This window comes from Labrus mixtus, chromosome 12, assembly GCF_963584025.1.
Source record: "Labrus mixtus chromosome 12, fLabMix1.1, whole genome shotgun sequence".
In the NCBI taxonomy this organism is placed as follows: Eukaryota; Metazoa; Chordata; class Actinopteri; order Labriformes; family Labridae; genus Labrus; species Labrus mixtus.
In genome coordinates, this window is record NC_083623.1 from 19,474,758 (window position 1) to 19,497,216 (window position 22,459).

The 22,459-nt window shown below is 41.4% G+C and overlaps 1 protein-coding gene across 2 annotated transcripts in view; it reads left to right on the forward strand.

The window, feature by feature from the left end:
- The window catches only part of LOC132985210 (kelch-like protein 29), a 139,939-nt gene that overhangs the window by 22,015 nt on the left and 95,465 nt on the right, over positions 1–22,459 (forward strand). The gene's annotated exons all lie outside the window — the stretch shown is intronic.

The following is a 22,459-nucleotide window of genomic DNA, read 5'->3' on the forward strand; positions in this document are numbered from 1 at the left end:
TCAGCTTTGACACCTGCTTCTTACAGGTAGCTCTAATTTCTTCATATTTAACCCAGAGATACAGAGATGGAGAATGATGCATAGACGTTGTAATGGGCAGCCAAATTAAATGTATGTATAGCTGCAGGACAATCACCTTGTCACCGGACATGAATATCTGAAGATGTGGGAAATATTCAGCATCAGCTCCCTTGAGGACGCTGCTGCAAAAAATCTGTCTTGTTGTATTCTTGTGTTCTTTCTTTATACAATCAGAGCCTGTGTGGCTTTGGGTTGCTCATTAAAAATAGTAAACTCTAACCACCAAATAGCACGGTACACTTCATGCACGAGCACAAGCACGCGGGTACACAACGCTGACAGCCTTCATTATGGAGAAATCCAGAGTTTCATGGCTGTTTCTGACTAAAATGACTCAATATAAGACACAAAGTAGCTGTCATGTTCTCTGTGTTGTTCTCCGATGTGCGACCTCGGACTCGACTGCGCGTCTCTCTCTCTCTCTCTCTCTCTCTCTCTCTCTCTCATCCGCCTGTTTGTAAACTGAGCGCTCTTCATAATAACATAAAGCGTGCATGTGTTGTATTACGACGTTATGTACAAGAGGTAATCGTGCTTAGGCACAGTTAGTCCTGGCCAGTGTGACTGCGGGCCATACCGGCCAGTGTGGGAATGGCGCAGCGAGGGGGCCAATCGTGCTTGAGTACGGCACGGTACTGAGTCTCTCTGCTTTGTTGAAAACAGTTTGGCTCATAACAAGTGGTACAGTTTATGGTTTGATATTTAAAAAAACAGAGATAGAGGAGATCAACAGCAGGAATATAGACGTCATGGCGCTCTGAGGTTTTAGCAGTCACCTGGCAGTCTCTGTGACATTCAGCAGTTAGAAATGGCATTTGTGACACTCATCGAGTGAGAGTAATATTTTCATCTCGGCCCTCAGCGGAGCAGACGGCTGCTATAAAGGCTGTGTGCAGCGAGTCTTCTCACACTGTCAACAATCCTGAATGATTTGATCTCCTGAGAATGGAGTGAAAAGCCAGAGATACAGACTTCAGGTTTTATTTAGAACTGTTATGAGAAAGGGTATATTTATTTTATATTCTGAATATACATAAAATATTATCAGAAAGACCTTAATATACCTGTGGGTTTTATTATGCTGCACCTGGCTCAGCCTGCTTTAACCTCCACCAGAATAGAGCAAATATTCCCAAATAGGTTATTACCTCCTGACATTTTGTAAGGCATGTCATTTCACATTTTCAGCTTGTCAGAAAGACTATCTCTTTATATGTTCTCTCACTAACGCTGTGTTTGATGACAAAAGACATCAACAGCTGCCTTTATCATAGAGCTGCTGAGGAAGCCTGATACCCAAAGTTTTATTTTTGGCCGTGTAGACTACAGCGCAATCATCCCCATACAGCTGTATGTGAGAGACACAGCAGCTCACCTTCAGTCTCTCAGATGTTTTGGATTCATGTTGCTGCAGCCTTCAGGAACATGCTTCATTGATCCTACCAATGTTCGACTTGTTTTACATCTTTAACTCCAAATTGCATAGACGTGTTAAAAACATCCGACACTTCCAGTTTTTGGATTGATTTTCCTCCTTCTAGAAAGCAACTGGGTCTCCATTCATTTCAGATTTTTCGAAAATCATCTCCCAAGGACTTCAAGTTTGCTTGAAATAAGAAATCCACCACAGCCAACATTTCATCACATTCAGTTTATGTAAAAATTACAACCTCACTCCCTCTGCCCTGCTCCTTCATATATTTCTCCCTCTCAGCTACGCTCATAGAGTTCCTGCTTCACTCTATCCTTTCAGTCTTAAATCTGAGATCCTCAAGCTGGCAGTATTCACTCTTAAATGGGATCCAGTTCTCTTTTAGCTCGAATAACATGCATGTTTAATGCTTCATGGAGCTAACAGTTGCACACACCAAAACATCAGCTTCCAAATCTCATTCCTCCTATGGGTTTTTTTTGACAACTTCATAAATGGAGTGCATTTTAGCAGATGATTCTTAGTTGTCGGATGAGTCCTAACACATCATTGGAAGGGACACTTTTCTAAAATGTCCCTGACATTATGAGACCGCAAAGCAATCGTACAGTATGGCTGAGGACAAAGGAGCGATGTTCTGCGTGATGGATGACTACTCAAGAAGAGTAGCCTGCTTTTAAGCGCTTGGCAATGATGTTTTGGTTGGCAATGGCGTGCTTTATATTATAACATCCTCTAAATGTAATTTAAACGGGGATACAGACAAGCTTTGCAAAATAAAAATAATTCATTGAGAAAGCAAGTGGACAGACACCCGTACGTCCATACCTGTCTTCCTCATGTCGGTGAATTAAAGCTTGGATGAAGGCACAGGGCAGGAATTGATGAGCAACATTGCATGTGAGTTGTGTGTGACTCAGGACTCCTAAGCAGAGTTGGTACATAAAAGGTTCAACTCTCCACCGCCAAAAACTGCTGCTATTGCTGTAGATTTCCTCAGGGGCCTGTAGGACGTCTGATCACGCTTCAGTGTTCATACACCTGTCTGAATCCATCCTTCTGCCTTGCTTTATCATGTCATCTGCACTGGGATATTCAGAAAAAAAAAACAACTCATGAGAGGGCAGAGATTGTGTTTTTTCCTCTCTCGTGCTTCTATAGAGTTGTGATTGACTTTGCAAAGGCTTAACCTGAGCTTGATGTAGGCATGCAAGAAGGAGTAAGAAAAAGAGGAATCGATACAGCTGGATTGCACTCGCAGCTTATCATACGTAGAAACCAAGTGGATGTGCGCTCTCCCTCCAGCCCGCTCCTCCACCAGAGGACTGGCAAGGCATGAAAGGTGGCGTCCGCAGAGGATTCTCAGCACCTTTGTACATTTGACTCCTTGTAAAGCAATCGTTTCCTTCCCCACTTCACCTCTCCCCCTCCCCTTTAGCCGCCGGGACTGCTGCGTCAGCGTGCCTTCATATGGAGAGTGGCTCCCTCACCCGAGACGTTATTGATTTGACCTGTTTGTAAGGGGGAAATGTTCCAAAACCTCTCCAGGCCAATTTCGCTGCACTGCACAGCCAGGAACAGCACAGGGGCATTGGGGTAGGAGCAGAGAGACGCATAAACATTTACTGCTACCACAGGCAGAGGTAGAGTGAGAATAAATGAGGTCAATAATATTAAGTAACTTGGATACAGAAGAACATACATGTGGTAAATTGAATGACGTGAATTGCAGACTAGCTTGTTGCTTGTTTTGGTAAATACACTCAAAAGTTTAAGATTCATATTTTCTCCCGCTTGTTTCCTCTACCGCACAACGTCCATACTGGTGGGAGTGAAGCTCTCACATGTCTCCACACACACTCACAAAACTGGGATTCACGTTTTACTAGAGCTCACTCTTTAATCTAATGCTTGCCTGGCCTAGTGAGCTACATCTTGGCTTCTTTCGATCAAACTCCAGCTCTCTGGAGTCATTTGTGTGTGTGTGTGTGTGTGTGTGTGTGTGTGTGTGTGTGTGTGTGTGTGTGTGTGTGTGTGTGTGTGTGTGTGTGTGTGTGTGTGTGTGTGTGTGTGTGTGTGTGTGTGTGTGTGTGTGTGTGTGTGTGTGTGTGTGTGTGTGTGTGTGTGTGTGTGTGTGTGTGTGTGTGTGTGTGTGTGTGTGTGTGTGTGTGTGTGTGTGTGTGTGTGTGTGTGTAACCTTCAAGCATCCCACTCTTTGCCACTGGGAGAAATCAATGCCAGGGTGGAGAACAAAGAGAAAGCCCCCCCCCCCCCCCCCCCTCTGACTTCACCAAGGTAGACATTTGAATAATTTATTTGTTTTTCTTCTGCCGCAGACACATTTTCAACATGTGCCCCGAAAAGATGTTTTCGGGGCACATTTATCCCGTTTTTTACACATATCTTGGTGTATTTTACTGGCTCTCACCCACTACATAAGATCAGTGGTACATTCCCAAATATGCTGTATAGTAATGTAGGATACGAACCAGTCATTGTCTGGAACATAAACTTATTCTGGTGCTTGGAAAGAAAAGAAAGTGTGTAAAAGGAAAGTTTGATTGCAAGCTTTTTATTTCTTGGGCTTTATCAGACACTTCTTCTGCTACCAGTTGCCTGAGATGTTATACATACACTGATCATTATCACTTTAAAACAAATCTACTTTCTGTACCGACTTTTTGCTACAATCAGCATGTCAGTGTTTGACTTCACTCAGAAATTCCATCAAACTTTCTTTTGTTATATTTCCTGTGTCTCTTGTATTTGTGTGTTCCCCAAGAGTGACTGAGGATGTTTCATTAGATTATACTTTATTAATTTCCTGTCTCACATACTGCAACTTACACACACATAAAGGAATCAGCAAATCCACAGCCCTCTCCTACTATCCTGTTTTCTCATCTCCTGTGACTTTGTGTAGCTGGTACTTCTTGAGTGACAGCTCTTGATTTGTCTGGGTATCCGTGGTTACAGCCCAGAGGCCTACGCTGGGGGACCTGGACCTGTCGGCACTCTCTGAATCCTGAAACCAGAGATGGATGGCCAGAAGCCACCTCTGCCCTGAAGCCTGTGCTCTGCTCGTCTCTCCTGCTGCTCGCAGCTCTTTATCACAGACCCTCCTCCTGAACGGAGACACTGTTGGCAGCTTGCTACTGCTACTAACTGTCTTAATAACTGCTTCTTTTGATGAGGGGGAAGAGGAAAGAAACTTGAGATCATGGATAAAGCACAAGTGTAGTCACAGTGTTTTGTAATGACAGCTGCTGCTTATTAATCTAAAGGATGTGAAAACATGAATCATTTAAAGTGGAGCACTACTTTCAACAGATCAGGTGTCCATCTTCATCCCCTCGCTGCTTCCGCTGTGACTGACACGTGTATGACAGCTCAGACGCTGCTTGTTGCCTAGTACCTGACAGGAAATAGAGAAGGTGATGAAGACAGGAGGAGAAGGAAGCACAAGTGTATTGGTGGTGAGGTTGTTTTGGACCGGGGTAGGCTCGGATAGTTGTAGACTGTAGCAGTGGTGCAGCAGTGTGTGTGTGTGTGTGTGTGTGTGTGTGTGTGTGATCTCTCAAGCAGCTAATGAGAATGTTTAACATTTGCTGAGTCCACAGTGTGTTGGAAGTAGTCATTCATCACTTTACTGCTACTGAGTGTGCAGGATTCCCAACATGGAGCCTTAGGGTGGAGCGATGATGGGAATTGGATATAAGCAAGTTTTTTTCTTCTTCAAATCTTTAGCATCCAAAGCCTTAAGAAAGTGTGTTAAAAACTGAGAAATTGTTGCTGCAATAACACCAAAAATAATCCCTCATGTTAGGATTTCCCGATTTCTTTGTCTTGTCTGTTAGCTGCTATGTTAAATATTTTTAACCCGAGCTCTGCTGCTAAAATTGGCTAGTGAGCCATAATCTTAAAAAACCCCACATAACAGTTTTTTTTTAAAAAAAATGGCTAACTAGCACTTAAAATGGGGCCTACTATTGGGGCCCATTCATTTCATCAATTTTTTTTAGCATTTGGGGATGAATTAAGGTATGAAAAACATTACCTTTGATTCAGTGAAGATGGATGAAAAGGTCAGGGAATAATTTAATTAATAATAATTATTGTCTTTACTTCCACTTCATCTAGTATTTGATACACAATGTCTCAGTCCACAAGACATTTTGAATAACAGAATCTCTGGGGATCAATCAAGTATTATCTTATCAAACTGCTCAGTGACCGTTAAGTGAACTCTCTCCATGCAGACAGTGTGTGTGTGTGTGTGTGTGTGTGTGTGTGTGTTTGTGTTTGTGTTTGTGTGATATTTAAGCGTAGCGTGTGCTTAAAGTTGCATGTGGCGACGATTAACTGGTCCAGTAACCGAAGAGCAGCCTTGCACTCTATCTGACCCCCGCAGCGATGGCTAATAACTTGAGCACTAAAGACTGAAGCTGTCTAGCACGGCACGGCTCAGCTCAGCACAGGTACCCATGACTATTTAATGACCATTGGCTGAGGCGAGGCATAGAAACTTGCCTCTCTCCAGCTGGTGTGTGTTTAGAATGAAGCCATACTCATGTGAGTGAACATGGATGAGTGTTGACAGATGCATCATGGGAGAATCAACACTTTACTGATGGAGTCTGATATGTGTTTGTTCTCGTCTTAACTGAGGGGAAATGGGAAGTCACTGAACACTCAGGTTTCTGCTATTGCTCCATGAGATTTGATCTAGTTTCACTTTCAAGCTGATGTTCAATGGTGCTTTGAAACAAAACCCACTCCTGGTGACCTCCTCCCTCCTCCATTTTTCATGAGCTGTAACAGCAAAGGGTTCATTTTTAAAAGGGCCTTTGCATCGATAACAGGCTTTTCTATTTATGAAGCTGAGTGTCCAGCAGATTGTGTAACAACAGCACTTTTAAAATAATGTAGCCAATTTTATGGTGTAGTTGTCATGGCGATGAGTCTTGCATATAGTTGAGGCTTTCACTGGGTTTCTTCTCCAGTTTGGTCCTTGTCAGTAAAATCCGGGACAAGCATTGAAAGCATGTTTGCAGACAGTGAAGGGCAATGTGAGCGTTTGATGCTTCAGGCTGACTCGACTGACTCAGTAACAGTTAACACACTCACACAGTTTGAATTACCTTCGTGTGCAAAAATGTTTTGTATGGGCAACAGAGGAAAGCTTGCATCTGGAGAGGGAAAGTAAATAGAGAAAAAGGTATGGATAACAGGAGTACGGAGTGAGTGGATAGTGAATCTGAATGCCTACTCTCCTGTTATACCTGAAGTCCAATCAATTAACTCCCAACTACTTAAGCATGGAAATAACATCAAAAGTTACCATTTCATGGGGCGCTGGTGGGTAGTGGTTAGTGGATGGGCCCCATGTACGGAGGCTGTAGTCCTCCAAGTGGGCGGTCCGGGGTTCGAATCCGACCTGTGGCTCATTTTCCCTCATTCCCCACTCTCTCTGTGTCCCTGATTTCTGACTCTATTCACTGTCCTATCTTTAAATAAAGGCATAAATAGCCCCAAAGTCAATCTAAAAAAAAAAGGATTGCATAGCTCTTATAGTAGTTTAATTTGATAATGATTGTGTCCTACATCCTACTGTCCACTCAGGGAGTTCTTTGAACTTTATACTGCACAAATCTACACAATTAAAAAAAAAAAAAAAAAAAAAAAAAAAAAACCATTTCAGACACTACTCACTGTCTGCTGCCTCTAATAATGATTGAATTTCTTAAAGAGAATGCCAGTAAGAACTGGTATAGAAGCGGAGGCTCTGGGATGCCAGGGCTTAGTGTTAAGCCTCCCTGAAGTGTTGATGAAACAACAGTAAAGAGAAGTGCCCCCTTGATAACCCCAGTGATGTCCCGGCTCTCGCTGCCCATCTGTCCACACCTTTGAGCTGTTATGTGACAGATCAGCAGGCAGAAGTGGGAGAAGGGGTTGCTCCACTGAGCGCTTAACCATTTTTATTATGTTATCTTGTGTTTTATATCGAAACAAACACTCTCACGCGTATTCATCTTTGTTAATACAGTCCATTGATGCACCACCTCTGCAATCGAAAATGGTCATGATTCTTAAATAAAGGGTCGGAAGAAAAATGAGCTCCGGAGATCAATGTTGGGAGCCCCACATAGATCTCAAAGTTTAGTCTTTGTCCAAAAAACTTCTGAGGAATAATGTCAGGGGAAGAACATAGGTGGGGGGGGGGGGGGGTCACATGTTTAATACATGTTAATAAGACTCCACACTGTGACTCTGACCTCTCCAGCTGTGGACATGTATTTTATATATATATATATATATATATATGTATATAACTCTGTGTGGACAAAAAGCTTCCTGACGTCCTGTGGAGAGGAAGCTGATGCCATAACCCCATCTGGAATTATTCATCTTGTCTTACTCTTTCTTTACGGTTATCTAGTTTCTCATACACAGCTTTCATAATAGGAAAATGCTGCCAATCTCTCTCTAGCTTTTGATGGGAGGATTACTTTGGTGCATATATATATTAATACATTTAACATGCTTTTCTTATGATACAGACCCTCTCCTCCAAATTCACACTTGATATTTTGATAAATTAAACAAATTTTAAGATGCCAATGCGGATGCATATTGTTGTTGGTTTGTTTAATTTCCCTATCCATGTTTAAAGACCTGAATATATTGTTTGAAATATTGTAAGTTAGACTGCTAAAGTTACCCTGACTTGTCTTATTTTGTATAGTTTTTTTAACTCCTCTAATGAAACTGTTAACCTCCCCTTTCTGACTCTAACCTCCAGATTTTCTGAATGTCAAATGAGCTTCAATCATCATAATATGGTGTAAAGCTGCTTTACACCAAATAGAGATGAAAAAGGAGGGAATGTAGATGACACTGTATGTTGAATAATCCTCATCCCATGAACAGAGATTAAAGGTTGTAATTAGCAACAATGTAAGCAAGAGGGTCAATCTTTGTGTTTATCCACATTCCTGCTTGGCGTGCTTGGCGTTTGGAGGATTGTTGTTTCGCTCATTTAGCACATTTCAGTAACAACACTGGTGTTCTGTGTCCTTGTGAGCTTACATGTGTGCAGTGAGGCATAACCTCGAGGTATTTGTGTGTTTATTGCATTAACATGCAGCTTTATGTGTCCTCATGTATATGTGTGTTTGTGGCACTGTGCCCTCCGGAGTGCTTTCTTGTATACATGTGTATATCTGTGCATGCTTTCCTGTGGTATTTGTGTTTGCATCTGGGTAAGTGTAAGGTCAGTGGAATGTGCAGTGAGAAAAGTGTGACATCACGTGAAGAGGTACTTTGGTCCCTAACTGACTCATCTTTACAGCTGAGAAACGACAGCACTGCTGTAACATAACTGAAGCAAAAAACTCCCTCGCGCTCTCGTTCACAAACTTCTCTGTCACACAGAGTCACGCTGCCACCAGCAGTCACACTTTACAACTTGTTTCTCACATATTGTAGTAAACTATACAAGCAGCAAGAGTGCGCACACATTCACTTCATAACTTCCATGGATCGTCACACACTTATGGGACCGTCCACCTGGTGGGGAAGAAAGGCTTCTACTGCTACGGAGAAGTTATCAGTCTCAGTTGCCACCTGCATGATTGAACCAGTTTGTTTTTTTTCTATTTCTATTTTTGAGTGAAGGAGAGTTGTTGTTAAACTGTTGAAGACCGGGTTGTGCTTCTACAGAATGTAATCTGAGAAAGAAAACCCAGACGGGGGGATTGTGGATTCATGCTTTTAGATGATCCTCTGGGACTACAGGGAACAGAAGATCAAAACAGAGCAAAATATTACTGCCTTTAACCAACGAGACTGCCACAGAACACTGTCTGAAAGTGACATTATTAGGTAATGCTAACTAGCAATTAAGCACTCAGTTATGCTTTGACGATGAATTTCTTTCTTTCCTTTCACTTCCCAAACACCGGTGTTATTGACCCAATAGGTCACACTCAGTTGAGCACTGTGTGTATCATGTACACACTGCAGAGGAAAAGGAGCTCACATGAACAGAGGATAGAGATGAGCTTAAACACATGACAGAGCTTAATCATGTCTACAAACACACTGTAGGATGTCAGTCAGCAGCATTTGTCAATAATAGGAAAAACTATGTTTGACCTTTATTAAAGATGCATGAGTCAAAACAACTTTTAAAATTAGGCCAAACAAGACTGTACTATAGCAGAACTTGTTTCACCATGTGATGTTATTGCAATTTCTGCAATATATTAAGATATGCCATAAAATACAATTTACTACCTTTTTTTTTGCTGCAAATGCAGTTAGTCATTAGTTTTCAATCAAAACTGGGATGTCCAGTAGTCAGACAAACTAACACTGTCCACTATGGTTGCATGCACCTGATAAAGTGAACAGGAATGACAGTCTACATGTTTCAACTTCTAGCGTAATGCACATCCGTCTAAAATTCTGTAATGTCACAGTTATTTGACAAAGTTGTACTGTGTAAAAAGTAAGCAGCTCTTAATGAAACAGAGGGATTTCATGTATGTAATGTAAAATCAACACTATAGCTTTTATATGTATAGATCCCCTTTGCCCCACCCACACAAAATGATGTCATAATGTCGAGACGGCCCCCTGAAGTACCATCACAAAATACAGAACTGACTCTGCTGAACAGATTTTCTCACTAACTCGTTAAAACCTTCACTTTCCCTCTGACCCCTTTGCACAGCTATACACAAAGGATGCACATCCAAACAGAGCAAACACACACTGCAGCAGCCTCATGACAGATGTATAGTTTTAGTTCTGACTCGCGGTGAACGACGCAGGAAGTGCAGCTTGGTGTTACAAATACAGTAAACACACTTCTAGCTAGTCAGGGGAAGCTGTTTGAGCTTGAAAAGCCGTCCCCAGTTGAGTCGACTGACTGAGAGTTTTGGGCCGTGGTTCTGACAGGAAGAGACCCTGAGAGATGAAAACATGGAGGAGGAGGGAGAAACAGTCTTTGTTTGTGTTTGTGCAGAAGGGAAAGAAAGCGGAGAAAGTCATTTTTATTATTTTGGTGTTTGCGTTTCTTGTTGGAATACTATATGCTCCCATATTGTAGAACTTATATATAACTTGTGTGTGTGTGTGTGTGTGTGTGTGTGTGTCTTTTTGCATGCGTGTGTATTAGGGTTAAGTTGAAACAGGATAAATAGTTAAACCTTATCTCTAATGTCATGAGTAAGTGCTTTAACACTCCTTGGCGCCTTTTAATGGCTCACTTAAAAAGGGGGAGAATTGATTTTGTGGTTTCTGCCTCTGAGATGAGTCAGTGTAGCGCTGAAGTATGCTGCAGAATTACATGTTTTCACTTCCAGTGTGTACTTCGTGTATGCGTGATAGAGTAGAGGGAGAAAATATTTGCAAGAGAAAAGAGGATAAAATAGTACGACTTTGCAGACAAGCCTCTTACTGGCAGACAATAGACGCTATAGTGCTGCTGGAATTAACAACTGGCATTCCATTGTTTCTCATCTGATTAAGACCCAGTGACAATCTTCTTGTGGCAGTCTCTAGTTGACACAAGCAATGACTAATGAACTGTGATATCTTGCTTATCTGTCTTTGTGTTTTTTTTACTGTTTTTTAATCTCTATTTTAACTTAGGCTCTATCCATAAATTGAAATACTTTCTGTAACTTTCCATTCTTAATTCGCCCTTGCAGCTTCTCCGTCTTCTTCGTCTCACTATTTCTCTTCCTCTCCTTCATTTGCCTGTCTGCCGTGCCCGCTCTCCTCCCTGCGTAGTCCTTTATCTTGTACCATTCATTTGGCTAATTTGATATTTGGACTTGATGGGGCTCTGCATGGAGGCCTGGGTTCTAACTTACCCTGTACATTTACAGTATCTCCCAATCCCGATCTCTCATTTCTCTCTCCCTCTCTCTCTCTTTCTCTTCCTCCCTCTTTCAGAGCAGAGATAATGAAATCAGGCTGCAGCCCTTCATCTGTATTAGCAGCATTTGAAGGTCTAAGAGAGACTAACAGCCTGCTAATTCTCCGCCTCTGATTCGTTACATTGACAGACATTTACATAATTAAGCCGCCTCCGTTCTCCTTCTCAAAGGTTGCCTGCAGATGTCTAGCGGTGAATGGAATTGAAAGCTGTCAACATAATGACTTGTTTGATCAGATTTTAATATGTGTTTATAGATTGGTGCACAAATTACATAAATATGCTTAAATGCCGCCGATTTCCCAAAAATCTAAATGCTACATTTAAATTTAACCCCCAACCCTTTTTTTTTTCTTTTTCTTTTTTTTTTTTTTCATTCTTGCACGTTTAAATGATTCCTTTCAAAGATTTTGCTCCTCCTCTGCTTCCTCTCCCTTTTCAGGGTTTACTACAGTACTTTTAGATTTCCAATCTTTAGAAGTTGCCCTTATGTGTTGGAGAGAGAAGGTTCCTTCTTCTTCTGTGATGCTGACAGATGTGGATGCTGGCATCGCTCTGTCACACATCTTTTTATGGTTTCCTCTCGGGCTGCTGAGGTGTCTGTGTAGACTCACAGCACTCCTGGTAAATAATGCACACTAAGTCGTCTAAAAAAAAACACTCCCATTGACTTGCAATGATTCACACAGATCATGCCTCTCGCTCTCTTGTCTCCCACAATGTGTGCATACAGGTGTTCCATTAACCTCACAGGCTGACAGGGTCTCTAGCTTCATTACCTTCAGCATGATTAGCTCTAAAGTAGACTGCTGCTTTGACATCTTAACAACACACATACACACACCTCCTCTGCCTTCTTGGCCCTCATTGTCAGAAAGCCCCCGGAGTCACAAGTAGTTCTTGAAGTAAATAAGAAGTTGTGCGTGTGTGTGTTTGTCGTGCTCTCCCCATCTCCGTGCTATTCTTTAAAGATGTGATACCGATCGCCTTGTGTTTGAAAGAGCGACCGGGTAGGACAAGGGTACATGATCTGTTTTTTTTGGCATTTTAGCGGCCTCCTTTTCCTAATGGCTTTTCGGTCTCTGTGGGATTATCCAGCTGGTATGCCGTGTCACGCTCTGTGAAAGACCCTCTGCCGGAGAGAAAGAATGCGCTGCGAGAGAGGGGACGGGGGTTGCAAGGTGGAAGTGTCAGGAGAGAGCAGTTCCATGTTCTCAATAATACCCAAAGGTATGAAACCGTTTTCCAAAGTGACATTGCTTCAGGGAGCTGGAAGAGGAGCCCCGCCCAACCCATCACTGTGTACTCGTCCTCAGAGGGAATGAGGTGTGTGTGTGTGGGGGGCGGGGGGTGTTAGCCCATGGAATTCAGATATTACCATCAGCATCTCTTGACTACAACTTTAGAACTTCACAGTGTGATTTAAAAACAAAGGCTCTGGAGAAAGCACTGAAGGGCTTGAATATTCTGGAGGGACGACTTGAGAAAGTGTTCCTCTCTCCTCTGATAAAATATGTCTGTAAAAAGGTATGAATCTGCTCTTCCTCCAGAGAGCACTTTGGCATTTTCGTTTTACTGATGTCCCCACCAGCTCTGCTTTAACAATACTTGTAAATAATTTCTCTGCTCTGAAGCCCTCCTCATCCCCAACACTTCCCCCCCCCCCTCCTCTGTCTCAACCTTCTTTCTTTCTTTTACTTTCTTTTTTGCAGTCCTTTCTCCTAAATCTCATTGGTCTTCCAGCAGCTTTAAAATGTAGCTCTGTTGTATGCAGCCAGTCTATCTTTTACATGTTAATATCACTTTTCATGCTGCTGCTGTCATACTAGCTCAGGTCCCAGCCCGTCTATATAACTCATAGCAGTGCCTGATGGGTTTTTTTTAAGGCCTGCTGTAAATAAACTCCATCCCCAATATTCCTGTCTCATCTGCTGTTCCTACAGAGAACCTCCGGCTGACCGTTGCAGCATATCAAATTCTACATTTCACGGCTTTTTCTCCCAACACTGCTGAGTGTAGGGAATATTATCCACAATTTATTCCTCCCCGGATGCAGGTTTCTATCCCAATTTCCCCTCTACATGTACAGTCTTGTTTGTTGCCACTAGAGGAGAAATTGATTGTTTGCAGATGATACCAGGCTAGTAGCTTGGCTTGTTTTATTTTTTTATTTTATGCGTCAAAGAAGACGTCGATTATCTTCATTGTTACCCCGGTTGGGGATTTTTACACAGAATCACAAATTTGTTTTTAGTGTGAGCCACCTGATTTCTATCACTCAGCGACATACTGGAATACACAGGAACTATAACGTAGCTCATGTATCAGCAGTGGAATGTAAGGAAGAATGGTTCAAACAGTGCACACCTGGAATCTGAAATGAGAGGCAGATGGAAAAAAAAAAGGCTTCCTCACAAGGAAGTATTGACAGGTCCTGTTCTGTCTATTCCTTTCAAAAGTCGACATGTCTCTTATTTGATGCAGATGAAACAGAAACTAAATGGTGCGTGTCTGTCATGTGTCATGGGTTCATCACTGACCAGGACTCATCATTACAGCCACATGTAATTAAAATGTGAAGTGTTACATTCATACAGCATAAAACTGTCTTTAAATAGTGACAGACACCTCGTCTACATCAGGACTCTGTGTGTGTTTTCCTACACTATATAACAGTAGGTCTCACTATAGTCAGGTGCTTTTATTGATCTCATACATTAAAGTCTATCCATTACTCTCTCTGTACTTTAAACCATCCAGGTAGTGGCCAGTTAATGCAGATATATCCCATTACTTATTTAGCTGTACTTTAAACAGTAACAGTTTGTCTAGCCGTCTCACACAGTTAATAATAAAAGACGTGGAGTATGATGTGGCCCCCAGGTCAGATAGTTAAGTGGAGGTCAACCCGCTATGATGTCATGGACGGTGACAGGCAGAGAAAGGTTTGTGAGGCCAATGTGGAAAAGTTAGCTGGCCTTCAATATCCCCAAAATCAATGTGAGCACAAGAACAGAGGGATAGATTTTACCTCTGTGATGAATTCACATATTATAGTGTATCCTTGTTCTGAGGGAAGGCAGGTTCTAGACCCAACTAATTATTCTCCTCTATTATTTGTGCAGACCAACTGTCCAAGCCTATATATCACCACTGCCCCACTATCTAGACACACACACACATGCACACACACACACACCGCAATACTCCCTGTGTTTCTTTCCTCTCTCTCTCTGTCTCTCTCTCTCTCCCTTTTTCTCACTTCATAAAACTGTACACACTCTGACATGGTATTAAAAAGAGAGATAGTGGCTGTTCTCTGTTATTTCAAGGAAACTGATTTACTTTGGGACCTCATTCCCGCCATATTGATTAGAGAGTGTGTGCATGTTTCGCATATTCGCCTTCTCCTCGGACTTTCCCTTTTTTTTTTTTTTTTTTTTAACTTCCTTTTGTCCTTTCTCTCATTTTATGTCCAGTTTGTTTCTCTCTGATGCTGCCCAACAACCTCCACCACATACTGTTCTCTCTCTCTCTCTCTCTCCCTCCCTCTCTCTGAGACAGCCGCGGCTCTCTCTATTTGTTCATTCCACTTGCCTCTGCTGTCTCCTGGGCCATTAATCTATACTGCTCCAACTGCTCCTGTGGGCCGGTCCGGCCTGCAGCTCCAGTCGCTGTGTGCTCTTTCTCTGTTCCTGTTTAATAAAGCAGGACTGAGCGAGTGAGATGATGTTGTCCTGAACAGCTGCACTGAGATCACTGTGGTGTCTGCCCTTTAGAAAAGGTTAAGATACGAGGAGATTAATATGCTGTACGATAAACAATGGTGTTGATTGGCCACGATCGAGCTGACGGCCTGGCTTAATCAGGGAGAGAGAACTGTCTTGGTGTATTTGTGTGTACCTGAGTTTGTGTGACTGATCTGGTTTTGTGTGCATACTTATGTGCAATGCTTCTTGTGTGTCTTGAGGGTTTTTTCTGTATAGATGCATCACACTTGTCTGACTCCGGGCTCCGTCACTAACAATGATAGAAATGATTGGAGCTGACAGAGTTGGGTATTTGGGGCTGCAGCACATCTGAACTCTGGCTCCAGCTTTGATCAAATTTCCTTTTTTAGGAATCAAATTTTTGTGATTTATTAGATATGTCCTTTCACTGTCATTTTGACCTAAAACTAAAACTCTAAGTGAATATTATTCTTTTGTTTTCAAATGGTCAAAGTTTAGTTTTTATCTGTCTACATTTTTGAGGAAGTCAGAACAACTTAGATTCACTTTGTTTTGTTCTGGGTTTTTCCGAGATTGACCGTTGACTTCATGTTTAGTTTTTTTCTTCATCTCCTCAATATGGCGCTGATCTGAACAACCAGGATGTTACTGTTGACTTGTGTGACACTTGGGAACAAAAAACTTGGGAACAAAATACGTAGAAAAATGGACAAATAGGCGTGTGCAGACACCTATGTTGCTGCAGTCCAGTGCAAACTTACATTTTAAGGATAGTTTGTAGATGTTTTTAAACAAACTTTCAGTCATTCATAAATCTCACTTAATGATATGTTTGCTTCTTTTTTTGTATATTTTTATGTGAAAAAATATTTTATTTTTATGTGAAAAATATTTTATTTTTATGTGAAAAAATATTTTATTTTTATATGAAAAAATATTTTATTTTTATATGAAAAATATTTTATTTTTATGTGAAAAAATATTTTATTTTATGTGAAAAATATTTTATTTTTATATGAAAAATATTTTATTTTTATGTGAAAAAATATTTTATTTTTATATGAAAAAATATTTTATTTTTATATGAAAAATATTTTATTTTTATGTGAAAAATATGCAATTTCATATCATTTTAAAACATTTACTCGTTTTCTTTTGAAAGCATTTCACAACATCCACACCCACACTTTAGGAACCTCTGGCACTAATAATAAGAAAAGTTAATAAGAAGGTTTTCATATATTTTCTCTTTAGGAACATGGAGTACTGCATGATGGATCTTGTTCTTTGTTAAATAAATTTTAGTGAAACAGTATTGAATGAGTGCTCGTTTACTCTATCTACCCTGTGGTTTGGGGGCAGTTCATCCAGCAGGACGGGGGCCTGTATAGCAGATGGGGGTTAAATTTCTTGCTTAAAGGCTTTTGGAGCTCTACATGCACACGAGGAGAGCAGAGTTAAAGCCCTCCAGTAAAAAATACACCTTCATGTAACAGGACCTAAATGTAGAGCCTTTGTTGCTGATGCAGGGAAGGTCAAGATACAATCCAACCTCGGAGCATCTCTGTGGTGATGACCAGAAGAGCAAAATCAAAGTCGTGCAGGGCATCTCTATGGTTACGGAGGTGATGTCATGATCCCTGTTGCAGGTGAACCATATGCCATGGCGGCTTTTTATAGTAAAGGGCCGTCAGCTCACAAACTTGTTTGTTGTACATCTCTCTCTCTGTCTCTCCTCCACATTGTGTCCCATCTCTTGCTCTCATTTAATTCTCCTTCTCACTTTCTCACTCATCACTGCTCTGTCTCTGTTCTTGACGTTTGTATCTCCTGATCTCTCCTCCAACTTTGGCTGTGCAACTAAAGTGTCTGATGGCATTGAATGAGATGTATACACATCTCCGTAATCTCCATGGCATGTCATATCGTCAGTATATAATAGTCAGATAATCAAGATACCATGTTTTTGTCAGGATACCAAAAGTTGAGCTGCACATAGACTGTGCCTATATTGACATATTAACACAGACATAATTCAGTAGTTGCAATAATGCAGCCACCAATAGAAGATGTCAGGCTGTGTTTGCTCCATCTGCTGTGTTTATTTGTATATATCCGTGTTAATACTCTGTCTGTGTGTGTGCATTAGGAGGAAGAGATGTTTGTTTTGATGCTGTCGATGTTTTTTTGTTCAGAGAACAGAGAAATCAGCAAAAGGATTGAAGCAGAGCGAGAAAAGGCGACAGCTGCCATTGGCCGGAGAGACTTGGCACAAACCCACAAAAGAACACACTGCATGATTGGCATCTGGAAATCTGCCACTCCCATATCCTTGCAATAAAAGCACACAGATTTTCTCTTAGTCTTGCTGTTGTGATAAAGTGGCGTTTAGTCTGAAGTGGTTTATTTATTTTATTTAAACAGCAGTGTGGGATGGTGGAGGTGGTGGAGGAAAAGGCATTTTATCTCTGTTCCTTGGGCTGCTCTTGTTTGAATGCAGACAACCAGACACTGGCTTATAGTCGTTTTAACATTTCATAACACCATAGTCATTCCTGAACAGGTGACAATAAGGACGACAGGACAGTATACCCACAATTTTTATCAAACAATACCATCATACTAAAGTGAAAAACAGAATTCATGTGTTCAAAACAATGCTTTCAACTGATGAAACAAAAATCTAATTACAGGCTTTGTGATTAATTAATGACAATTCATGGCTCATACCAATAATGTGAGAATGATTGTATTACAGCTCGACTTACTGCATTACCCTGTCTCTAGTTTTGTGGCTGGAATTCTGGGATGTGGTAAATAGGCAGTCAAAAAACTAAACTCTAGTGTAAACTCTGGTGTGCAGGTTACCATGGAGAAATCCTGACAGTGTGAGACAAGACCTGCTCCTCCTGTCAGGGTTCCGTCTGCATAACAACCCCAAACTAGGCTATACATTATCCTGAGCGGAAATGTCAGCACATTTTCCATTTTCTGGTGTGTGTGTGTGTGTGTGTGTGTGACTGGGCTGTGGTTATACATTGGTCCCATGGGAACACTGAGTTACAGACATAATGTGTCCCTTGAGTTAGATAATACCTAGTTTCCCCTACCCCTGTTTATACAATAGACTTGTTGAGTCATTAATAAAACAGACTTGTGAGTGTTGCAGGTGGTTGTGTATATGTGTGCGTGTGTGTGTGGGGGGGTGTAATATGGACCATTGCTGGGTCAATAGAAGTAAACATGAGTACCTTCCTCTTTTGAGTAGCTGTAGTTGGTGGAAGAGCAGGGGGTATTAAATACAGGGAAGACTGTGCAAGACTAGAAAGGAAGTTTGAGACACACACACACACAGAGACACACACACACACACACACACACACACACACACACACACACACACACACACACACACACACACACACACACACACAGAAACAAACACTTTACTGTTTGGTTTGCTTTCTCTCAAACACTCCATCGCTGCCACATTCTGTCCATCTGTTAATCTCCCTCTTTGCACACATCTACCACAGTCTCCCTGTGTATTTCCACATGAGTTTGATGTCGTAGCTCTTTCACACACACACACACACACACACACACACACACACACACACACACACACACACACACTCACACACTCCTACACATACACTCAGCATGCTGTGAGTGTCAGGTGCTGTCCTTTAGGGAGCACATCTCATGTCTCCACCTGCAAATAATCCTCTGCTTGTCTGTAACTGAAATAATTGAAGACTGCTAATGTGCACTGCGTGGTCTCACAACTCACACAGGACATGCAAGGAATCTCCATGGTGATAGCAGTGAGTTCATGACGACTTGAACTCTAAATTGCTCCCAGCATTGCTTCCCCAGAAAGCGTGAGAATGCTTGTGAGTAGAAAAGTAGTGTTAGGCAGTTGGACACTTAACGTAGCGGCCTCTGCCATCAGTGTGTGAACGTGATGGTGGGGAATGGCTGAATGTGACATGAAGTGTAAAAAGCACAGGTGAGTATTCAAAGGCTGAGAAAAGCATAGTCAAGTCCATTTTACCATATCACACAGGTAGTTGGAATGTCCTATGCTGAATGATTTTTTAAATTTTTTATTCTGAAGCATCAGTATTTCAAAAAGGTGGCAAAAAAAAACGCCAAGCAACCAACACACACTGTGTCTCCTCTGCCTCCTGACTCGTGATGTGACCGGCAGCTCCATGGAAAAGTCAGTCAGTCAGTCAGTCAGTCAGACAGACAGCGAGCTCATTAAGTTTGATTGCAAACACGATATTTTTCAGTTTCAGGCTCTGCTGCTCATCTTGGAAACCAGATTTTTGATGTTACTCTCTCAGCTTCCAGACGTTTAGTGATTTTAATCATTTGTTTAGATTTCCATCTCTCAACACGGTTTTCTCAGTCCTCAGCTGGTGTTTCATGTTGGAGTCAGAAAATAGCATTTGGCGTGGGAAGTTCTGATACCCTCAGGTAATCTTATTAACATGCTAACAGGATTGCAGGAGCGGATGAGCAGCTATTAATTGCTGCAGGGTATGACTTAATTGTTGTCAATGGTTTCTCTTTGCTATTAAAAAGGCTTTTAAAAAGATTGGATTTTCATGGACGTCTCGCAGCAAAGTTTATCACATCTCGTCTGAAATACTGTTGTGTGTCCGGGCTGATAGAGACTTCATTGGATGTTTAAAGGAAATGGGAAAAACTTTATTGGCACATTCTCCCTGCAACAGCACAGCTCAGAGCAAAGTGTCACTGCAGATGTGATGTATCTAAGTGTTTATCTGCTCTGGCAAAGTCCTCAGGTGCGCTGAATGTTGGTTTCCACAGGCACCTCTTAGAGCAAAATAATTTGACCACTCTGACATACACACACACACACACACAGCACCCACTCTCAGCCTTGATATTCACTAATTAAAAAAAAAAATGAAGTATGATTTTGTTAAATCTGTCTGTTGATGAGGATCATCAATCTAGTGGGATATGTCTCAGTGACACATTGACACTGTGGATCAGCTGCAGGCCTGCTGTTACACACTGAACACTGATACAGGATGACAGGAATTCGGATGTTTATAATATCTGGCATGTTGGTTTGTTGTGCAACATAAGATGATACCAGCGCCTTGTTGCACCAGCTAAGTGTAAGTTTTGTTTTAAGTTATGGTGTTAAGTCCACACTAAACCCTTCGTTGAAACTAGATACATTCTAACTTAATCGCCATCTCTTAGTTGCACCACGGAGACGTATGGTTCATCTTAAATAGTAGAGAATAATGTCCAAAATATCACAATATTTTCGGAGTAATGACGTTTTCAATTCCTGTGGAAAAGCCTTTTTTTGAAGTATTTCCTCTCGTGCCTAATTGTCTCTGAACAGACTAACGGCTGCAAATAACTTCAGTTATCTGTCGTTAATCTACAAACAGCGACAAAAATGTATTTCAGATATGACAACGCACCATGCTAAGGTGATAACAACAGGCTACACCCTTAATCTAAAGCTGGTGTGAATAACAACAGTGACATCGAGTGGTGAAATCTTCAACTTAAAGATAAGGAAGGCTAATTTAACGGTAGCCTACTCTGTTGTTGAACGGATGAAATTAGTTCTCTGCATGTATCAGGTGGTTGAGGTGAACAGTAGTCTCGGTAGTCTATTGATTTTATTTGACTACAGTCCTGTCTATATTCCTATAATTTATTATATAACATAACTACAAGACCCATGATGCAACCGTGGTCAAAATAATTTATGTTAAAAAATGTGCCAACTTCTCTACATCTTAAATGCAACACAAGGAACTGTAATCTTTTTTACTCATGCACATTTAAAAACTGCATTCACTCAGTGCAAGTACAGTGTGCTCTCCCTCTGCAACTCTTAAAGTATGAAGAACGTACTTTTCACTCTTTCTGTCCTTGCTGCAGTTCCTGCCTTACTGAAGATAATTTCACAAAGCTCTCTCTTGTGTGGGCTCTCACAAACTCTGTCCAGTGCTATTCCAGCATAATGTAATGGATTTTTTTTTGTTTTTTAAATCCAGCATGCCTTTGTTCCTGGAGGTTTAAGGGAAAGGGAAGAAGTAGTCAGTAAATAACAAAACCGCCTCGACTTTGTAGCACAGTAGCATGTACTGTATTTCACATCTGAAAAACACTGATAAAAAATGGTTCAGAATTGGACTGAAAAAAGCCCTCTGCCCTCAATTCTGACTCTTGTAGAGATAATTTTCCTTATTTATTTTTTTCTAACCTCCCTGTCCTTTTCTATGAAGGCATTGTTCACCTGTTTTGTTATTGTGTGGAGCATGGATGATAAGAAAAAATATTACCTTGCACTAACTCTGACATTGTTCTGCTGGACAAGCACCCTGTCTACTCTCTCCCCCTTCAACATTTTACAAAGATAGTAGACACGTCTTCTTTTGTAATATGTTAGGTTATTAAAATGGGGTTATTGTAGAGTGAGCGGCGGAGTGTGAGAGAGTTGGCCTGTAGCTTTTAGTCTCTCAATCCATGGCTACATATCATTTTGCTTTATGTACAGACCCGAGCTTGTATGAGAGCGAATACAGTGCATTAAGACAAAAAGACAAAGCAGACACAGAAAGAGGGTTTAGTCAGTGAACAGAAGGACCAGTGCTCCCACCACAGGCTGCATTGTGTATCGCTCACATCAAACCTTTGTAAAAAAAAAATATATAGATATATATTTCCAACAACAATGCTCAAAGACTCTCACCTTCTTAGCTGGACGTTTGCATGTGGTTGTATTTAATCCTGCCAAAATATAACCTGCATTAACAGCCATTCACACAGTATAAGCTGCTTTAGGAAAAACTCATGCAGAGCTACACACAGAGTTGACGCTTTTTATTTTATTTTTAAGGCATCTGCCTTTTAAGTGAGGTAAGAAGCAGCGTGACAGACCCCAGCGTGCAGAATAAAGATCACTGTTTGCCATCATTCTTTCCTCACAGACTTGGGGATTTTGCATGTGGGGGGGGGGGGGGGGGGGGGGGGCTTAACCTGTTTTGAGGTTATTTATTTCTTTGATATGTTTCAAGAACTCCGGTCGCCTCTGGTGATGAGAGGTACAAAGTGCTACAATCCCCTCAGTGATAGATTTCACTGCTCAGAACCTGCACCGCTTTGATTTATGATATAATACAGAGTGATACTGCTCATGCTACACAATAGCATCGTACCACATCCTGATGTAATCCCAGCTCACTGTCGCCTCTTTGC